The sequence below is a fragment of the Lampetra planeri genome, chromosome 47 (assembly GCF_965212315.1).
Source record: "Lampetra planeri chromosome 47, kcLamPlan1.2.h2, whole genome shotgun sequence".
Classification (NCBI taxonomy): Eukaryota; Metazoa; Chordata; class Hyperoartia; order Petromyzontiformes; family Petromyzontidae; genus Lampetra; species Lampetra planeri.
The window spans coordinates 581,776-602,541 of NC_136153.1; the positions used below are offsets into that span (position 1 = coordinate 581,776).

The following is a 20,766-nucleotide window of genomic DNA, read 5'->3' on the forward strand; positions in this document are numbered from 1 at the left end:
GGGGCTGCGGGGGATCTATGATCCCACACAACGCCACCCCTCGATGGGGACTCCAGACAGCTAATCCCCTCGGCACCACCAATGAGGGGGGGGGGGCTACGGGGGATCTACGATCCCACGCAACGCCACCCCTCGATGGGCAAAGGGGCATAAAAGGGGACCTCCCCAGCCAATCGGGACCAGTCGCAGCTCAAGACCCAAGACCAGCCAGCTTAGGACCCTGGACCCCCTCGCCCCGCTTGTCCTTGTAAGGGCCGGGATGCTGTGCGGGCCAGTGGTGGGACTCTGAGACTCCCGGCTCTACGTCCTTGAAAGGGCGATTTCTGAGGAAGGCAGAGTCTAGACCCGCACCTTGGCTGGGTCGGGTCAGGTAGCCTCCCCTTGGGTAATTGTAGCCGGAGGACTCGAGAGCATAGCCAGTGTCAGGCACGCTAGGAGTAGGCTGTGTCTCTAGGCTGTGTCCCTAGGCTGTGTCCCTAGGCTGTGTCCCTAGGCTGTGTCCCTAGGCTGTGTCCCTAGGCTGTAACAGAGTATCAGGACTGTTGGAGTGTTGTATCGTAATAAAGAAGTTACCTCTACAAGTCTCTCCGGAACCCATTACAGTGTTAATAAATATGTGTGATGCCTCCAAGAAGTACGTCTGAGACTCAGTTGAATCCACTACACTACTTTAGAGAAAATAGATATGACTACTGTAGAGTCAGTATTTACTACTATAGAGTTGGTTGATACAACTGTAGTGTTGTATTCACACAGACACTCTTAGCTTTTCTCCTGTGTCACTTTATTACCTCGCATCCAGGGTGGATGCTTACACGAACACAACACACCCTTGTTCTGAACTCCCCCACTCTGCTATCTCTCTCACTCTATACTCCGCTAACCTGTCACTCTATACTCCGCTAGCCTGTCACTCTATACTCAGCTAGCCTGTCACTCTATACTCGTCCTTTCCCCCAGCAGGGGATCAGCCAACACTGCTGGGGAAGACGAGGTGAAGAGGGCGAGATCCCAGGCGTCTTCTCCCCGATTCTTGTGTTCTTCATCCCTTGAGCTCTAACCAACAACCACCTCGTGTTGCTCCGCACACTCCCTTATATATCTCTCCTCATTAGGGGTCCTCAATTACTCTCCACGAAGCTGGCGCTTCTATGGCACCTCATGCGCGTGCTCTCTCTCTTATCGCCTCCATCTCACGCCTCTCCAGTGTCTACCCCATGCTCCAATGCTCGCACCTGCCTGTCCCCAAATGCACCCGCTTAATTAATGCTTCTTCCTCTAATTGCTGCCGCCTCTCCGGCGTCTAATCTATGTCCTGACGCTTGCACCTGCTCGCTCTCAAATGCACCCGCTCTTTGAAAACCCCACGCGTTATGCCACTACACTACTATAGAGTCGGCAGATACTACTATTGAGTCAGTAGATACCACTACGGTCAGTAAATACTGCTAGTCAGTAGATACTACAATACAGTCCGTATATACTACTGTAGTGATAGTAGATACTACTATAGTCAGTATATACTACTGTAGTTATAGTAGATACTACTATAGTCAGTAAATACTACTGTAGTCATAGTAGATACTACTACAGATACTACTATAGTATCTGTAGTAGTCACTCTATACTCCGCTAGCCTGTCACTCTATACTCAGCTAGCCTGTCACTCTATACTCGTCCTTTCCCCCAGCAGGGGATCAGCCAACACTGCTGGGGAAGACGAGGTGAAGAGGGCGAGATCCCAGGCGTCTTCTCCCCGATTCTTGTGTTCTTCATCCCTTGAGCTCTAACCAACAACCACCTCGTGTTGCTCCGCACACTCCCTTATATATCTCTCCTCATTAGGGGTCCTCAATTACTCTCCACGAAGCTGGCGCTTCTATGGCACCTCATGCGCGTGCTCTCTCTCTTATCGCCTCCATCTCACGCCTCTCCAGTGCCTACCCCATGCTCCAATGCTCGCACCTGCCTGTCCCCAAATGCACCCGCTTAATTAATGCTTCTTCCTCTAATTGCTGCCGCCTCTCCGGCGTCTAATCTATGTCCTGACGCTTGCACCTGCTCGCTCTCAAATGCACCCGCTCTTTGAAAACCCCGCGCGTTATGCCACTACACTACTATAGAGTCGGCAGATACTACTATTGAGTCAGTAGATACCACTACGGTCAGTAAATACTGCTAGTCAGTAGATACTACAATACAGTCCGTATATACTACTGTAGTGATAGTAGATACTACTATAGTCAGTATATACTACTGTAGTTATAGTAGATACTACTATAGTCAGTAAATACTACTGTAGTCATAGTAGATACTACTACAGATACTACTATAGTCAATATATACTACTGCAGAGTCGGTAGATACGACCATTGTCAGCAGATACTGTTATAGTCAGCAGATACTGCTATATAGAGTCAGCAGATACTACTATGGAGTTAGTAGTTACTACTATAGTCAGTAGATACTACTATACAGTCAATAGATTCTACTATAGATTCAGTTGGCACTACTATAGTAATTTGATACTACTGCAGAGCAAGTAGTTACTACTATAGAGTCGGTTGATACTACCATAGAGTCGATAGATACTACTATAGTCAGTCGATAATACTACAGTCAGTAGATTCCACGACATTCAGTATATACTGCTGCAGTCAGTAGATACAACTATAGAGTCGGACGATACTGATATAGAGTCAGCAGATACTGCTATAGAGTGATCAGATACCACTATAGAGTCAGCAGATACTATGATAGAGTTACATTTTGATTTAAAACTTTCATGACTGCAGGAATTCTTATTCTTCGGTTCTTTCGGTAAAGTCACGTAGATAATTTTTTTTAAAAATAAAGTGAATAATCTCTTTCCTCCTGAAGACGATCGCTTGTGTTGTGATCGAAACGTCATGGTTTTTGTTAAAATTTGTATATGTATTAACTTTATTTATTTATTATTTTTCTATCTACGTGACTTTACCGAAAGAACCAAATAATACTATAGAGTTAGTAGTTACAACTATAGAGTCGGTAGATACTACTGTAAGGTTAGGAGATACTACTACGATCAGTAGATACTACTACGGTCAGTAATAACTACTACAGTCAGTAGTAACTACTATACAGTCAGTAGTAACTACTATACAGTCAGTAGCTACTACTGTGTTCAGTAGATAACTACTGTACAGTCAGTAGATATAACTACAGAGTTAGCAGATACTACTATAGAGTCAATAGATACTATAGAGTCAGTAGATGCTTCTGTAGAGCCAGATATTACTATAGAGCCAGATACTACCACAAAGTCACTAAATACTACTCACGCTATTGTATGTAGGGTGTGTAGGTATATATGCCTACGGGGGGGGGGGGGGTAAAAATATTTTGGGGGGGGGGGGGAGGTCGACAATTTTCGGAAACCTTTTAAATCAACTATTTACCCGCAACTTTCTATTACTTTTTGATTCAGGACTTCTGCAAACCTCTTATAATTTTGTTAACAGACAAATGGCAAGCCCGGCTTTCACAATAGCTTTATATTTGTGTACGCAAATGTTATGTTTTAAAGAAATTTTCGAAATATATTTTTCCCCCCGGGCAACGCCAGGTACTTCCCACGAGTAGTTAATAAAAAAATGTAACTGGTATTTGCCTTACTCTTTGGTTCTTTCGATAAAGTCACGTAGGTAGAAAAATAATAGTATCTTTATCACTGCTGAAACATTCTCATTGTTACTCATATGGGATCACGCACAGCAGCAACATCGCTTTCTCCGACTGCAAAAAACACAGTAGGACTCTCCTGAAAATGTATGTAAGTATTTTGAACTTCTTTCACACCGTACATAGCCAACCGTGCTATGACAGTAAAAAGAGCCTGGAGACTTGGTGGAGGCTTTCCTGGATAAATAAGTGGAGTGATAAGATAGATACAGAGTGAAGCGATTCTATTGTGCCTCGTTCTTTTACCGTCTTATTTATATTCTGTGATTTGTTTCCTGTTTCAGTTGTAGTTTTGTTCACTCCATGAGCCTGCATGTAATAATGATGATTATTATTATTGATGTAAGTACACCAATAATAATGATGATGATGAAGATTATTATTGATGCGAGTAACCAACTGAGTGTATCTCAAGAACACGAGCAGCGCATTCGGACCAACGTGCGCAGCATGATCACGGCACGCAGAGTTGGTTAGAAACTGCACGGTGGACAATGGTCGACTGTGCAGTGTGCACAACAACCTCGGGAAGTCACCCGCCCTGAATTCCGTGATGTGATTGGAGGTTGCCATACCACCTGCCCACTAGGAGAGAGCAAAAGATTGGATTTTTCCAGATTTGGGAAACTTAAGATTGTTTTGCGATGGAGGGCGGCTTGGCAACCACTACCATATACGATTGTCACCGGAAATTGTTCCTTGTACATCACGGCCTTGAGGCAGGAGGCAGTGAAGGACGTGGCAAGAACACGGCCGGGCCAGCGCACACCACGGGGCCAAGCTGCTCAGCCCCGTGGCCCATGCCGGCACGCTGACTCAGCGCACGGTAATCCCCTGGGAAAGGCCGAGTTAATCGGGAGAAGCCGTCACTGAGAAACAGGGAGTCAATCTTCCGTAGCCCTCAATCTCAGTCCTCTACGATTTGACCGCATCCCGATGTCAAGATCTCACCCGCCCCGTCGAACAGCTGCAATCGCAGCTGCCGCCTCGATGCTGAGAAATTCACGATGAGAATGAAGGCAGCTTGAGAAAACAAAGCGATATAGGATTTACAGCGTTTGGAATTGAAATGCGGCCGCATCATCTCAAGACAGTCATATTCATGACAGGATAAGATACTTTAGGATTTTTAATAATGTACACAGATATACATTTACACACCGGGTGGACCCAAACGTTAAACGTAACTTGGTGTTTATCGTTCACGTAACGTTACTCAATCCCCGGCGCAGCTGCGGTCAACGCAACTGGGGGAGGGGGTGGTGGGAGCTGAGCGACGGTTTCTCCTTCAAGGAAACTCGCAGTTCCACGCCGTCGCCCTCAGTGGCTCACCACTCCTGGAGGTGGGGACTGGAAGCCACTGTGGGCCAGATAAAAGCAATCGATGCACTGCATTACATTACCGCCAAACATAAGCAGCACGTGTACACTTGTGCCCGCAAGTAAAAGCAAACTCAACTATTTTAGTTAGCAGTTAAATCCCACTGGGCTACTAGCTCTTTTTCAGAAGTGACCTGCCCACACGTGATAGCTCATCAAAGTGGATCATATCATCACACATAGGATTTTATAGTACCAGCCAAATAGTCTAAACGCATGCTTCTAAACATGGAGGACAATGTCAGAGAACCCGGGGACAAAAAATCCATGTGACCACAAGAACAGCGATTTCTCAAAGCCCAAATTTTATGTATGTTGAACTTCTTTCGCACCGTACGTAGCCAACAGTGCTAATCAGAGGTGCGTCAGGGTCAGGATCAAAACCCGGTGCTCCTGCTTTCCAGGCGAGGGATATAATATCTCCTCACCACCACAGTACCCGGAACCTCTAACTCCTTGTTTGGACATACAAATTTGATGTGTCTCCGTATTTTACCCTCCCCTTTATATTTGAAATGGCAGTTATTATTATTATTATTTCGCCACTTGTTCACCTGGGAAAGCCTCACTGAGTGTCAGGAATTTTTTTTCCAGGAGAGTACTGCCAAGTTTTCTGCAGTAGGCAGGCAATATTGCTGCTGTGTGCAACTCAAGTAACTTTTCAGCATCGGGATGTTTTGGTCAATACCGGGTGTGTGTGTTTTTCTTTATTTATATCCATGGAAGGGAATGGGAGAACCCGGAGGAAACCCTACGCAGAACAGGGGGAAAACGTACAAACCTCAGACAGGAAGGTGACCGTGTCAGGAATCGAACCTAGACACTTCTTGCTGTGAGGCACGAGGGTTACCACTGCTCTGCCGCCGTGCCCATGGCTGACAGTCACGATGTTGGCATTTGCACCGAAGGGATGATGTCACGACACGTGATGTGTGTGTGTGATGTTGTTGCCATTGGATTTAAAGAGGCTGAAAACGGATGTAAATTTATCAGCAAGCTTTGGTCAACCCTTGGGTACATTTCCCTGGTTGCCTACAAGATAAGCCCCCTTATAATAGCAACACAAACTTTTCTAAATAAAATTGTATTCGTGTCGTATCATCTTTAAACAAGTTGTTGCGACTACCCCGCTACAGACCGACGGATGGACTATTATATTACCACTCCCAATCTTAGCTGGAAAGTGCTCGAGTGGTTCAGGTGAGGGGTCCTGCACGGGTACGGGAAATGGCCCACCCCAAGAAAAGCATTCGGGTCCATCAAAATTGCTGTCAAAAGGCACAAAGCCACCACAACCGGTCCCATAATCACGCATCACACGGCTCATCTAGAGTGCACAACAAGGCGCTGGGGAACCCTTGAACGGCGTGCCCCACGAGTCCTATAACTGGCCGCAAGAAGAGAGGCCTCATGGGCAAACAGCCACCTGCACAAGCGCGCGAGGAGCCGGGGCCATTGACACGGGCCGTTCCGAGTGCAACGTGGCCAACACTGGGGGGAGGGGCCGCACCCGAGAGATTTCTCATAAGGGGAAAGCCGCACCGGCCACGAGGCATCGATAGCACACACATTGAATAGATAACGCCAGTGTCAGGGATGACATAATGTCCATCGGCTGAGGCCTCACTGGAGCGAAGGGAGAAAGGCAGAGAAAGGCGTTGCTATGAAAAGTCTTTCTGATGTCGCGGAGTCTATTTAGGGGGCAATGCACTCGCGTTCGACGCATTCGATGTGTACCCTCGCGATGAGGCATTTATCACTACCACCGCACCGGAGCATCCCGTTTTAATTCCGAAAAAGTTCACGAATCACGCCACCGGCATTGGATATCCTGCAATACCCAGCCTGCTAAATACACAATTGTGTTCGAAGCGCATTGGATCTCCATTTGAATAATCGCATCCTTGTGCATATTCTAAGACTGAAAGTTACACCGCCGTGCGATTGTGAGAATTGTCCGATCGTGAAACGTCCTTGCCGAGGTGCGAGCGTGTGAATAAATGTGTCCCAAGTGCCGTGGCTCTGGCTCAGGCGAAGTGGCCTGGCAGATTCCATCCACATCGACCAGACCGGACAAGCATCATCCACGATGATGTAATTGTTTAACGGCACGAAATATTGTGGCGCAGGTGTCAGAAAACTTTCCCTCCTGCAAAACCCTTTGTTAAACTCAACGCCAAATGATTCGTCGGTTCAGCGCACGCGACACCGCAAGGCCCATCAGTTCCAGAAATCCGTTCTGGTGCTGAGCAAACCACTCGGTGTCGCGAATTTCAGCGTCCACGTGGTGGCCGTGCCGCACTCAACATTTCCTGCTGTGGAGGCAGCACCAAAGGGTTGGTGGATCACACAAACACCGGTGTGAAACTCACTCCCTCCCTACACGCAAAAAAACTGCGCACAAGACAAATTGAAGGGCCCCAGCATCAACAGCTGGAGGCTGGGCTCAGCGATACATTGACTTTCACCATGGCCTCGTGCTCGCAACAAGGGACGCACATTTCACCATCGTTGACAGCTGTGATGACTATGGCAATGCCCGCTCGAATGTTCGTGTGGTGGGCACAAGGGCATTGCAGCAGAAGACTCGGCGGCGCAGAAGTGTGAGACGCACAAAACGTGAAGAAGGATAATTACACTCCTTGCATGTAGCTCCGCGAGGCCGGATAGAACATAATCTGGAAATAATGGCAGTTAAATATTTTCCAAAAGAACGGAGGCACAAGAACCACACAGCCACACCTAACCGCACAAAAGTGCACAATCATCCTGTGGTAGATACCGCTAATGAGTGTTACAGTGAAACGGGGCCATGATAAGTCCAGTGAGTGCGTGTGTGTGCTTGTGCGCGAGCGCGCGACATTCGAAATGTAGCCGCTTCACGTAGCAGACAGACAGGCAGCCAGGAAGCATTTAGTGTGTTTTTTTCACTCTGGTTATGATGATTAATCTCCGTTTAATGCGTGAGGATTGATACCGCGTTATCCCAATCCATTCAGGTGGGCGTTCACAATCTCCTTCTTAGCAACGGGAATGAAAGTTGAGGTCAGGAGACGTTATGAAAATGTTTGGGCAACGGTCACCGGGAATTGTCACTGGCAACCACATCTACTACGAGCAGCTATGGCTATAGCAATGGCACAATGATTAAGTTCTGTCTAACTAATGAAAAAGAAGAGTTTGTTCAACATTGTTTTGATAGGTGATTGGTCGACAGGGCACATGACCTCGGCGGGGTTATGTGATCACATTTGGGTGACTAATAGCTGCCCTGGAACCGGCCAAGCAACAAGACGACTGTTATTGAGTAATATGAGGGTTTGTAAAACTGTCATTCCCACTTAGCTCGTCGGTTTCCAGGAACCACTGATACATTTAAAATTGTGTTTCGGGTAAATTACCTGTCCAAAATCTGCTTTGGGCCAGATGTTGATCTGTGTTAATGACGTTAATTATTGACACAGATAAATAAGAAGGAAAACACGTATTGTAATGCTTAATATCTCGTTTAAATCCGATTGTTCTTGTGATGTCATGACACCTATTTAAGAACCTGGGCCAGGTGACGCGTTTTTTTTTACTTCCTGAATCTTGTCCTGAAGATGCTTGACGCAGGGTCAAGCGAAACATTGTTTGACTGTGTTGGATGGTGGTGGTGTAATAATGTTCACGTTCAACATGTGGGCTATTCTACCAGGAAACAATGGAAAATCACAAATGACAATAGCACAGTTGTTAAAGGGTCCCCCTACAGCAAGATCACACTTTAGCAATGCACACGGAGCTAATTCTCAGCAGATATCAGCAGAAGATGACAAGAATTTTACTAATAATTGTGCCCAGTCCCCTGCGGGTGCACACACTGATAACTGGGCCATACACAAGTTAGTGGATATACAAGTTGTATGCTGTAAGTAATACATAATAATTTACAGCCGTTTGACAATCCACTGCCGGATGAAGCCCTCTCCACACTGTGTCGGCCGTGTTGTTGTAAATACATAGGCACCTGGCTAAACGCCGATCTAAATGTTAGCGTGCATACACATCACTTTGCAAAATAAATCCAAGGTTGGTGAAGGTAGGGAGCATAGATGTGGGAGCATACAGGTGCAGTACAACTATGGATTTTGCTGTACAGCCCTCTGCTGCCCACCAATTAGTTTCACAGCCTACAAAACCTAGCTAGCATGCGAGGTGGTCACCCATACAAGCACCATCCAGGCTCAAAATGGGACAACTTTTGTCACAGGGAAATAATTTAATTAAACATTGATGCATGTCTGTGCAATGTATTCTATCTCTTCTGTCATGCAGTTTATTTTTCTCTGATTTCCATTTGGTTGTTGTTGCTCTGATTTATATTTTCTGGCAGTGCATGTACTTGTGTTTATGTATTTATTTTGTCATATTGGTGACATAGCTCACTCACTCTTGCAAATGAGAACTCTGCTTAGTTTCCAAGATCTTACAAGCGCATTGCGGGCCGTGTAGTCACAGGCTCGTTATATGTAGTCGCGCACAACCTCTCTGTTCTGTACTGCGGGTGCCTCCTCCTCCTCCCGTCTACCGGGGGTGGGGGGAGGGGGGTGTGGCGATGCTGTGTCTCACAGCACACTGCTGTCCGGAGCGTGGATGATGATCTGTGCCATTCTCTCTGCCAGGGACCGTGTGTATAACAACAACCGTCGTTCACCACTAAGTGGCGGTGACATCACCATGGCGCTTGTGCCATGCTAGGTGCACTTTGAGGCCATGTGAAGTGTCGAAGGTTCGCTGGCAGCAGGTCACGGAACAGACCCAGGTGCCATGGGTTGACTACTGAGATGCCTGGCAGATGTGCCAACTCTCTTCGTTTTAGCCGGCTGGCATGCCGCTCGTTGTTCTGAATGTCGCTCCTCTGCCCTCCATTGTTGCTGGAGGCAACTGCCTCCAACTCCCCAGCAGGGTCCTGCACGAACCTTCTCCACAGAGGCTGATCTTGACACTGCTGGTACCAGTAATCGGCAAGCCCAATCAACTCCACATCCTTCTGTACCACATCAGTCTATAATTTCTCTTGCCTGTGGTGCGCCCGTTTAGCTCCATATATCCGTTCTATCCGGTCGAACAGCCGCTTGGGCATGCGATGGCTGGGCATGTAGGCCAAATTTGACCGTTTGTATGATCCCTCCCTGTGCCACAGCAGGCAGAGCACATCATCTCACCTCCCTGCTTCAGGCACATTACCAGGACCTGCTCCGACAGTACAGCCAGTCGGGGAGCCCACAGGTTGCAAAAGCCCTGCTAGAGTCTTTCGACTTAGCTGGAAGTCAGCGGTGGATTTAGTGCATTGAAGACCTAGACTTCACACACTCCAGCTGCCGTGCCTAGGCCCTAATATGATGCCTGGGTGCTGATTATTCAAAAGACTACTAGACCGCAAGGGTCCTGCCCAATTCTAAAGCCTCCAAACTAGTGGAGAACACAAAAGGCCCGCTCAACAAAAACATCAAGTGAGGATCCATCGCCAATTACACCAGAAAATAGCCTCAATTTATTCACAAGACCCCAACGCCAGCAGCACAAATGAAGTGAGGGAGGGTCTGGCTGCAATTAAAAAAGCAAGGCTGCCGGCAGAGATGGTATCTATCCCCCCCCCCCCCCCAGAATTTCTCCATCACTTAGGCCCGAGGGGACTCCAATGGCTGGCAAAACTGTACCCCAAAACCATGAAAACAGGATGTACCCTAAAAGTATGGTGGGAGGCGATGGTCATTGCCATACCCAAACCGGGCAAGCCAACCAACGACCAGGGAAGCTATGGACCAATATCACTCCTAACCTATAAAGTCAGGGATCCCCGGCACAAATGCAACTGCTTTGACCAAGTTGTGGCCCTTCTGATACACATCGAGGCCAATGACGTTGAAGCTCCTGCCTCAAAACAATACACCTGATTTGTCGATGCTGAGCAATAGGCGACTGCGTGTCTATATGGGCGACAAATCCAGCTCACCCAGGTTCCTCAAAAATGGATTGTCACAAGGTTCAGTACTCGCGCCAACGCACTTCAATGTCTATATGAGCGACATGCCGCCAACTGGGTCATGCAAACTTGTTTATGCGGATTACCTTGCCTTGGCAACGCAAGCAGCCACTTTCAACGACAACAAATCCACACTGAACCAAGACCGAAACACCATGAGGGAATATTTCTGGAAATGGAGGCTCAAGCCAAATCTCCACAAAGCAACAGTCACTGCATTTCATCTTGATCATAGTAGCGCCATGCACACTCTGAAAGTGACCTTCTGCAGTAACACTGTACGATACGACCCCACAACTTATCTCGAAATGAAGATGGACTGTACGAAAAACTTTCACGACCAACTGAAAAAGGTACCCGTCAAGTCCAACACAAGGGTCAACCTGGTCCAAAAACTGGCAAACAAGCTGGGGTGTTTCAGCACCAGTACTACGGACATCAATAATGGCCCATGTCCATAAGAGTTTTTTTTGGGTTAGATCATAAAATTATAAATGTGTCAATAAACCTGCCACCACCTGACACAGCCAATTAGTGAGGTTTGTCACGTGAACAAAACATACCAATGAGTTATTAGTTCAGCACATCGATGTGTTGGAGAGTAAACCCATGACATTTACCATTCGAGGACTGGGTTTACCTCCAACACACCAGTGTGCTGAACTCGAAACTAATTGGCATGTTTTGTTACGTCACAAACCTTACTCATTGGCTGTGTCGAGTGGTGGTAGGTTATACGACACATTTATATTCACCCAAAAAAAAACCCAAAAACCCTCAAAAATGTATAATATTGGTCGTGAAAGCCTGTGTTAAATGACCCTTATGTACTCTGTAGCCAAGTACTGTGCACCAGTATGGACCAGAAGAAGTCACCACTCAACTTGTTAATGTCCAACTGAACACTGCAATGCGGTGCATCACTGGAACCCTCCAGTCAACCCCAACACCCTGGCTGCCCGGGATGTCACCACATCTCTATCCCACCCATCCGCCACAACGCTGAAACCCTCTGGGACACCTTGCAAATTGTGGAAAACAGTCGCCTTCCCATTCATCAGGACCTCAATAACGTCCCTCATTAACGCTTGAAGTCACATAAGCCCTTTTGGACCCATGCGCTTAACCATCATCAATGCGAGTTCAACCCCAAAGAAGCTTGGAGAGCTGAATGGAGTTCAAAAGAACTCAAACACCTCGTGAAAGACCCAACGCAGAAGATCCCTGGGTTTGATCTTCCACAAAGCTCACGGTCCATCTTAAATAGCATCCGTACAAACCGTGGCAGATGCACACATTTAAAATTATAAACTATCCAATGTGTGACTGTGGTGATTCAGAACAGACCATATAACTTATAATGACGCAATGCCTTATAACGACACAATGCTTGATCCATAAATATGGAGATATTAGTGATACACTCCGCTGCTCCTGAGGAGGTGATCTGGCTTGACTACCTGAATGTGACAATTGTAGTTGTTGCTCTGCATCTACATCAGCCATACGACAGTACGAGACCACTTCTTACCCCTAACCGCCTAGCTGAGACTCTCCTCTTCAAAATATTCTTCTTCTACAGCTGATGTTGATTAAGAGCAACAGCTGTTATTTTACATTGAGAGGGTTAAGCCAGATACTTGAATCAAGAGAAGCAGAATGTATAACTACTTTGGTGATGTCTCCTGAGTTGGTATATGCTCCATGGGCTCTTATGGGTGACCACAGTTGCACACTGAAGATGTTTTTATTTTTATTTTCGCACTTGTGCATCAAGTACCCGCATCTGCCATGGTTGATCTGGACGTGCTTCGCGGAAGATCGAAGTCAGGGATATGCTGCGTCAGGTCTTTCATGAGGTGTTGTGACTTCTTGGGAACTCCATTTGGCTTTCCAAGAAGATGGCAGCCTTCACACGACATACTCTGTTAAGTGATAAATCCCACCTAATGCCATCATCAACCCGTTGACCGAATATCGATCTCCAGGGCAACAACTCTTCTTAAGTGAAGACTCGTGACTCAATGGGGCACATGACCACTATTGTGTCTCACAATTGAAGCCCACAACATTGCTCATGAAAGGCAAATAAACCCCATGTTGAGATTGATCCAGACTCTGTGTGTCTCCCCATGCAGTGTCGTATTCTTTGAATATCCTCTATTTATCCTGATGAGAGCCCATTCATATCTTTTCTGAAATGGTTAAACCTACTTCTGTAAAACCAGGATGGCATTTGAGACTGCACACATGGACATATGCAAATTGCAGCACGTTCTTACCAATAATGTAGATTTGTATGAATATTAATCCGATGCTGTACAAAAGCCTCCCCAACATGCCGTGTTAGTCATAGGGGTTGTTTGAGCACATGTAACCATGCTGATCAGCGTGGGATGGTGAAGTGGGGCAGTGACGAGGATTGGTTTAGATATCACTCATCACTGATACTGGGAATCAAACATAGCTAGTGCGCGAACCACTGAGCTACTGCTCCACCACAATAACAATTACGAAGATGATGATGATATTATGGGGTCTTAAATGTCGAATTTGTAGCAGAACACCCACGCCCAATACAATGAGACATATCATGTTACTGGGCTTTATCTGGTTATGGTTTCATTAGAAATCACCAGGCGTGTGCAGGAATTGAGCCGTTGGCTGTGGGAACTGGCCGAGTAGGGAGCACAATGGCCACAGGACTGTCCTTGTGCACGCAATGCGAGTGGGTGATTTACGGCGATACAGTGCAAGCAGGCCAGCCACATATCGGTATGAGATATATTAAGTAATGCAGATTTAAAACGCAGACTGACCCAGCGGCTCGCGCGCCGACCGCCAAAAGCTCCGAAACCACCCGGTAACTTCCGACGGCATCCAAAACGGTATTCATCTTCATACGGCGAACGACCATTCCTGCAAGGTCTTAGACATCACCGGTTGAGCACCCTTGACTGTGCAACAGAAGCAGGTGCAATGCGTTGTTTTATGACCGTTTGCTCATCTCCCAGCTGCACGAGGCGAGGGACAGTGAGAGAGTGCACAGAGGGCTGCTGCCACCACCCGCACCGGTTGACCGACTCGGGCGCCGCGCCTGGATTCACATCTCATCTCAGCAGCCGTCACACACCAGTGGCTCCCGCCACCCTGTCCCAAACCTGCAACAGTCGCATTGCGAGACGCCGGGACGAGTATGGGCAGGGATCCAATAATGAAATCCCCTTTCCACATCACGCAAGTCTCACGCCGTGATTGTTTTATGGCTTTCACAGCTCCAGTAGGCCACAGTCCCTCGCATAGATTTCCTGCCTGGGCTGTGGGAGTGTCTGGCCTGGGACGTGCAGGCGAGGAGGGAGGGAGTGAGATTGGCTCATGAGATGCTGGCGTCTGGCATGGGGCTGGTGTGAAATTTCACAGGCAATGTCTACCATTCATCGACTCACAATGAAGACTTAAAAGAGCATTAAACACACACAACGTATTACCATGGCAGCAACAACTCTTAAACATATTTGTCCATGCAAAATTAAAATATCTGGAGATTGTTAAAATTTATTTGGGCAACACAAATACAGCTGGTATTTATCCAAGGAATCCTCATTGAGTCTCAGGACTCTTAATCTTGAGGATCATGCACGAAGCCTATTTATCCAATTGCATTCTAAGCAGTGTTTGTGGACGGGAAGAAAACGGGAGAACCCAGATGAAACCCAGGGAATACAACACTCACCGGCCCACAGGAACGGGATGACAAAGGACAGTAAATCCTGCATTTAACTGGGCGACAGCCCTCCGACACGGTGCCTCATCTACAGAGGTGCAGTGAATAAAAAGGAATGTAAGCGCGTGGTGTGCAACAAGAACAGGATTCGGTGCTTTCAGAAGGCAGGAGAGAGGCTCCATTCACCGTGATGCAGCGTGCACACATCCTTTACACACGCGATGTACACGTGCACACATCCTTTACACACACGATGTACACTGAAGCATCCCACATATGCTAATAAGCGCAGCACCAATTGCACAAAGATAACGGTGTTGTGTGTGATGACCGTCTTCGTCATAACAACACTGTACGTGCATTGATGAGCCTCTGGCCTTGCTGGGCGTACGATGCTCGAGCGTGAGCAGAGGCCCCTGACACGGGGCTGCATCTGGGATTCCACTGGCATGCACTGGCCTGTGCTCTACTGATACGCACGGCCTTCTGGAGTGATGCAGCATCCCACGTAAATATCGGACCATACGCCACCAGTACACACTGGCCAGGTGGCTGCTTGGCAGTAGGGTGAGTGGCTCACAATCGGAAGGTTACGAATTCAAATCCTGATTGGAGGGGTTGACACAGACCATCATCCCTTCCTCTGGGGTTCATAAAACAAGTGCCACTTTGTGGGGACGTCAATAGTAGTCGTCCAATGGATTAGACTCGCCCCCACCACAGGAATGTGGAACTTCACCACTGAACAGGGCCGTGAACAGGAGATGAGCAGCAATGACCTAGACGCTTATTTGAGCAGCAGGAATTCTCTGTGGCCTGACACCAGTACGGACGTCGTGCATGGGGTGGCACAAAAGGTCAGCGTGAGGTCATGGCTGAGTGGGTCATTTTCTGGGTAGCGGCATAGGAACGTCCACACTCGAGGTCACGGTGTGGGAGAGCGACTTCACAAACATGAATGTGATTGCAGCCTATTGAGAAGAAGAATCTAGCCTGGCTGATAATACAGGAGAGTAACTCATGTCCTTCATATAAAACCGTTGTAACTTTTGGTGAGCAGGTCACTCTTGCAAATTAGACTACTACCCTGGTCTCTTGAGTTATCACCTGGTTAAACAAAATGAACATTACATTTAACATCAGGAGAGAGCCCACTGAGATCTGCGATTACTGTTAGAAGGCCAAGCTGGGTGACTCAGGGACAACAGAGACAGGATGCTGCTGTAAATTAGAGTCAATGACTCTGCAGTGATTATTGGCATGGGCAGAGAGCATCAAAATCGTGAATTGTGCACACAAACTCCAACAGTGCTGCCACGAGTAAACACTGCAATGATGAGAAACACGGCGGTGTGATGTGCTGTAGAACATGAGTTGGATTGAACTCCCATAATTAAGGGTTGGCTTAACCCTGACCGACATTACAAACCTAAACCTAATCCTAGCCCTCATACAACTCCTAGCCCTGACCCTGACACCGCTCCTAGCCCTGACACCGCTCCTAGCCCTGACACCCCTCCTAGCCCTGGCACGACTCCTAGCCCTGACACCGCTCCTAGCCCTGACACCGCACCTAGCCCTGACCCCGCTCCTAGCCCTGACACCGCTCCTAGCCCTGACACCGCTCCTAGCTCTGACACCGCTCCTAGCCCTGACACTGCTCCTAGCCCTGACACTGCTCCTAGCCCTGACACCGCTCCTAGCCCTGACACGACTCCTAGCACTGACACGACTCCTAGCCCTGACACCCCTCCTAGCCCTGACACCCCTCCTAGCCCTGACACCGCTCCTAGCCCTGACACCGCTCTTAGCCCTGACACCACTCCGAGGTCTGTCACGTGTAACGCATCCCTCTGTTTGAGATGAGGGGTGAGTGTCTCACCGCTACTGTAAGGGTCGACTCTGTGTGTGTGATGAGGGGTGAGTGTCTCTCTCGCCTCTGGACGGGCTGACGGTGCGGGGCCGTGGTCACGCAGAGCAGGGCCACCTCCTCCACCTCGTCTTCCCCACCGCGCCCGCTAAACGCGAACACCACCAGGGCGATGGGCGGGGAGACGACGAAGCAGCAGGAGAAGATGGAGGCGAGGATGGAGGCGAGGATGGAGGATGCCGGCTCTCGCCTCCTCGCATGGCCGCGATCCCCGCGCGGGCAGAACCGCGGCCCGGGGGCTCGGAGACAACGAGACGAGGCCCGCGTCTCCCCCCGCCTCCTGGACCCCCCCTCACCCCTCTACCACCACCCCTCTACCCCCTCTACCACCACCCCCCTTACCCCCCCCTCCTCCTCTCCTGCCGTCTCCTAGAATCTCAGCGTCTCTCTCAGGGTGCCCCCCTATCCCCGCGTCTCCCCACGTCTCCCTGCGTCTCCCCGTGTCTCCGCCCCGTGTCTCGCCCTGTGTCCGCGTGTCTCTGTTCTCGGCGTCTCCCCGCGCCTCTGTCTCCTCCTCCTCGTCGCCCTGCCCGGGGTGACGCGGCGGCCCCGGACCCTGCATGAGGGGGGGTGGCGGCGTCTGGATGCGCGAGCTGAGCGCGGGGGGAGGCGCCCTTGCAGGGGGCGGGCCTGGAGGAGCGGGCGGGGCGGGGGCGAAGGGCGGGGGTCGCGCTGAAGGGGAGTGAGGAGTGAGTGAGGAGGGGTGAGTGAGGTGTGAGTGAGGAGGGGTGAGGAGGGGTGAGGAGGGGTGAGGGGTGAGTCAGGAGGGGTGAGGAGGGGTGAGTGAGGGGTGAGTGAGGAGGGGTGAGTGAGGAGTGAGTGAGGAGGGGTGAGGAGGGGTGAGGTGTGAGTGAGGAGGGGTGAGGAGGGGTGAGTGAGGAGGGGTGAGGTGTGAGTGAGGAGGGGTGAGGAGGGGTGAGGGGTGAGTGAGGAGGGGTGAGGAGGGGTGAGAGAGGAGGGGTGAGTGAGGTGTGAGTGAGGAGAGGGTGAGTGAGGGGTGAGGAGTGAGGTGTGAGTGAGGGGTGAGTGAGGGGTGAGTGAGGAGGGGTGAGGTGTGAGTGAGGAGGGGTGAGGTGTGAGTGAGGAGGGGTGAGTGAGGTGTGAGTGAGGAGGGGTGAGTGAGGGGTGAGGAGTGAGGTGTGAGTGAGGGGTGAGTGAGGAGGGGTGAGGTGTGAGTGAGGAGGGGTGAGGAGGGGTGAGGTGTGAGTGAGGAGGGGTGAGGAGGGGTGAGTGAGGAGTGAGTGAGGAGGGGTGAGGAGGGGTGAGGGGTGAGTGAGGAGGGGTGAGTGAGGTGTGAGTGAGGAGGGGTGAGTGAGGTGTGAGTGAGGTGTGAGTGAGGGGTGAGTGAGGGGTGAGTGAGGAGGGGTGAGTGAGGGGTGAGGAGTGAGGTGTGAGTGAGGGGTGAGTGAGGGGTGAGTGAGGAGGGGTGAGGAGGGGTGAGTGAGGGGTGAGTGAGGAGGGGTGAGGAGGGGTGAGGGGTGAGTGAGGAGGGGTGAGGAGGGGCGAGTGAGGTGTGAGTGAGGAGGGGTGAGGAGGGGTGAGTGAGGGGTGAGTGAGGAGGGGTGAGTGAGTGAGGAGGGGTGAGGGGTGAGTGAGGAGGGGTGAGGAGGGGTGAGGTGCGGGTGAGGAGGGGTGAGGATGGGTGAGGAGGAGTGAGTGAGGTGTGAGTGAGGGGTGATTGAGGTGTGTGAGGGGTGAGTGAGGAGGGGTGAGGTGTGGGAGGGGTGAGTGAGGTGAGTGAGGTGTGTGAGGAGTGAGGGGTGAGTGAGGGGTGAGTGAGGTGTGTGAGGGGTGAGTGAGGTGTGTGATGGGTGAGTGAGGGGTGAGTGAGGTGCGTGAGGGGTGAGGGGTGAGTGAGGTGTGAGTGAGGGGTGAGTGAGGTGTGTGAGGGGTGAGTAAGGGGTGAGTTGAGGTGTGAGTGAGGGGTGAGTGTTATTCTCTATTCAAAGGAAACCCAGTCGCGCCTGTCGGTCACATGGGCAGCGAGTCATGCGGGACTCCACTCTGCTCGTGTCGCTTTCCCCCCCTCTGCTGGCGAGCCACGGCGCAGTACGTTCAACGTCCCTCGTCAGCGCGAGAATTCACGCAAGGCCCTTTTGGACCCATGCGCTTCACCTTAAACAATGCGAAATCGACCCCAATGAAGCTTGGAGAGTTCAAAAGACCTCACAAACAAATACCTTGTGAAGTATCCAACGCAGAAGATTCCTAAGTTTTTATATTTCACAGCAATAAACTGATGGGTTCGATTCCCGACTCAGTGTCTAGTTTGTATGTTATCCCCCTGTTCTGCATGGGTTTACTCCGGAGTATCTGGTTTCCTCCCATAGGTAAACAAAAAGTACAATGTAACTGGTATTGGCCAAACATCCCAATGCTGAAAACTTACAATGCAAATGAACTCAATTGGGATCGCACAGCAGCAGCGACATCGCTCCCTACTGCAATACACTTGGCAGGACCCTCCTGAGCGAGGCTATACTGGGTGTAAATAAGCGCAGTGTTGGTGAATTGGCAGCGGTGGTGCCTCTGTCATCTGTAGTGACGGGCAGCTCTGGTGGCTTCTGAGCGGGCTGTTGTGTTTCCTCTCTCTGCAATGGCATTTGTTGTAGAGATAACACTTGGTTCTGTCCCTGGATGCTCCCCAGAGCAGCTCATACATCCCAAATAGAAACTCAGAATAGAGTCTATAATAAAGGGGTTTTTTTGGTGAGATCTCGTCAATATTAAATATGTCGTTAATTGGCACGTTTTGTTTACGTGACAAAGACCTTACTAATTGTCAGTGTCGGGTGGTGGCGGGTTTAACAACACATTTATATTTATGCAATTTAACCCAAAAAAACCTTTATTATGGATAATATTGGTCCAGAAAGCCTACGTGTTAATTATGGATAATCTTGGTCACAAAAGCCTACTACGTGTTAATCAGAATTTAGTATTTAAGGTCCCTCGGTAGACTCGTGTGAAGATTTCTCCATGCAAGTTAAGACCTTAATGAGGTTTCTCCACAGGGTTGCCGGGCTCACTCTCCGTGATCCAGCGAGGAGCTCGGTAATCCAGGAGAGCCTTAGAGTCAAGCCGCTGCTCCTTTGGATCAAGAGGAGCCAGCTGAGGTGATTCGGGTACCTGGTAAGGATGCCCCCTGGTAGACTCCCCCTGGAAGTCTACCGGGCAGCACTTCCCACTTGGCCCAGGACACGCTGGCGGGACTACATCGTTCGGCTGGCCTGGGAACGCCTGAGAATTCCCCAGGAAGAGCTAGAGTTTGTGTATAGTAGTGTAATGTATCGTGTAGTGTATAGTAGTGTAGTATATAGTAGTGTGTATAGTAGTGTGGTGGCCTCGAGGGGGCCACCGCGGTGTAGAGACAGTGCCGAGGGGGGGCAGGGGGTCCCCAGTCGGGGGTGAGAGGATAATGTGATGGGGATCCACAGTCCCTACGAGGGTTCTGGAAGGGGGGCGTGGCAAAGGGCGGAGCCAGCCACGCCAGGAGAGTTATAAGCAGGGTCCTGAGAGGGAATGAAGTCGTCGTCCTCGATCCACGGCCCTCGGTCTCCGGTCTCCACGTGTGGACCAGGCAGCCCCTTAGCCTAAGTTAACTCACTACAACTGGCGTCAGAAGTGGTCAAATTTAACTCAGTGATAATCCTAGGGTCAGTGGTATGTTTACAAGAAGATGGCAACTTACCAAGACTTTTTCGGATGACGAAGACGACGAGGGGATCATTCCCCAGACTGCCCCGACGATGACTGCTTCCGGACAAGGTGAACGAGACGACGCAGCCGGCGGAGCAGCAAGGAGAGCACGGCGCCACAGCTTCGACACCGCCAGGGAAAGAGCGTCGGATGTGTCGCACACTCCTCACTGAGCTTTTACAAGCCGCGGCAGCGCTGGTCGTGGAGTTAGATCAAGAGGATTCGGCATACGGGAGACTTCGGCCATGCGGTCCGAGAGCGCGGCCACCATTTTACTGCCCA

At 49.8% G+C, this 20,766-nt stretch overlaps 1 protein-coding gene across 2 annotated transcripts in view; it reads right to left on the reverse strand.

Moving 5' to 3' along the window:
• The window catches only part of TULP4 (TUB like protein 4), a 52,538-nt gene extending 35,473 nt beyond the window's left edge, over window positions 1-17,065 (reverse strand). For both annotated transcript variants that reach the window (XM_078615385.1, XM_078615384.1), the window contains exon 1: window positions 16,793-17,065. The gene's annotated coding sequence lies outside the window, so the exon portion shown is untranslated. The remainder of the gene's footprint in view (window positions 1-16,792) is intronic.
• Window positions 17,066-20,766: the final 3,701 nt, after the last annotated feature.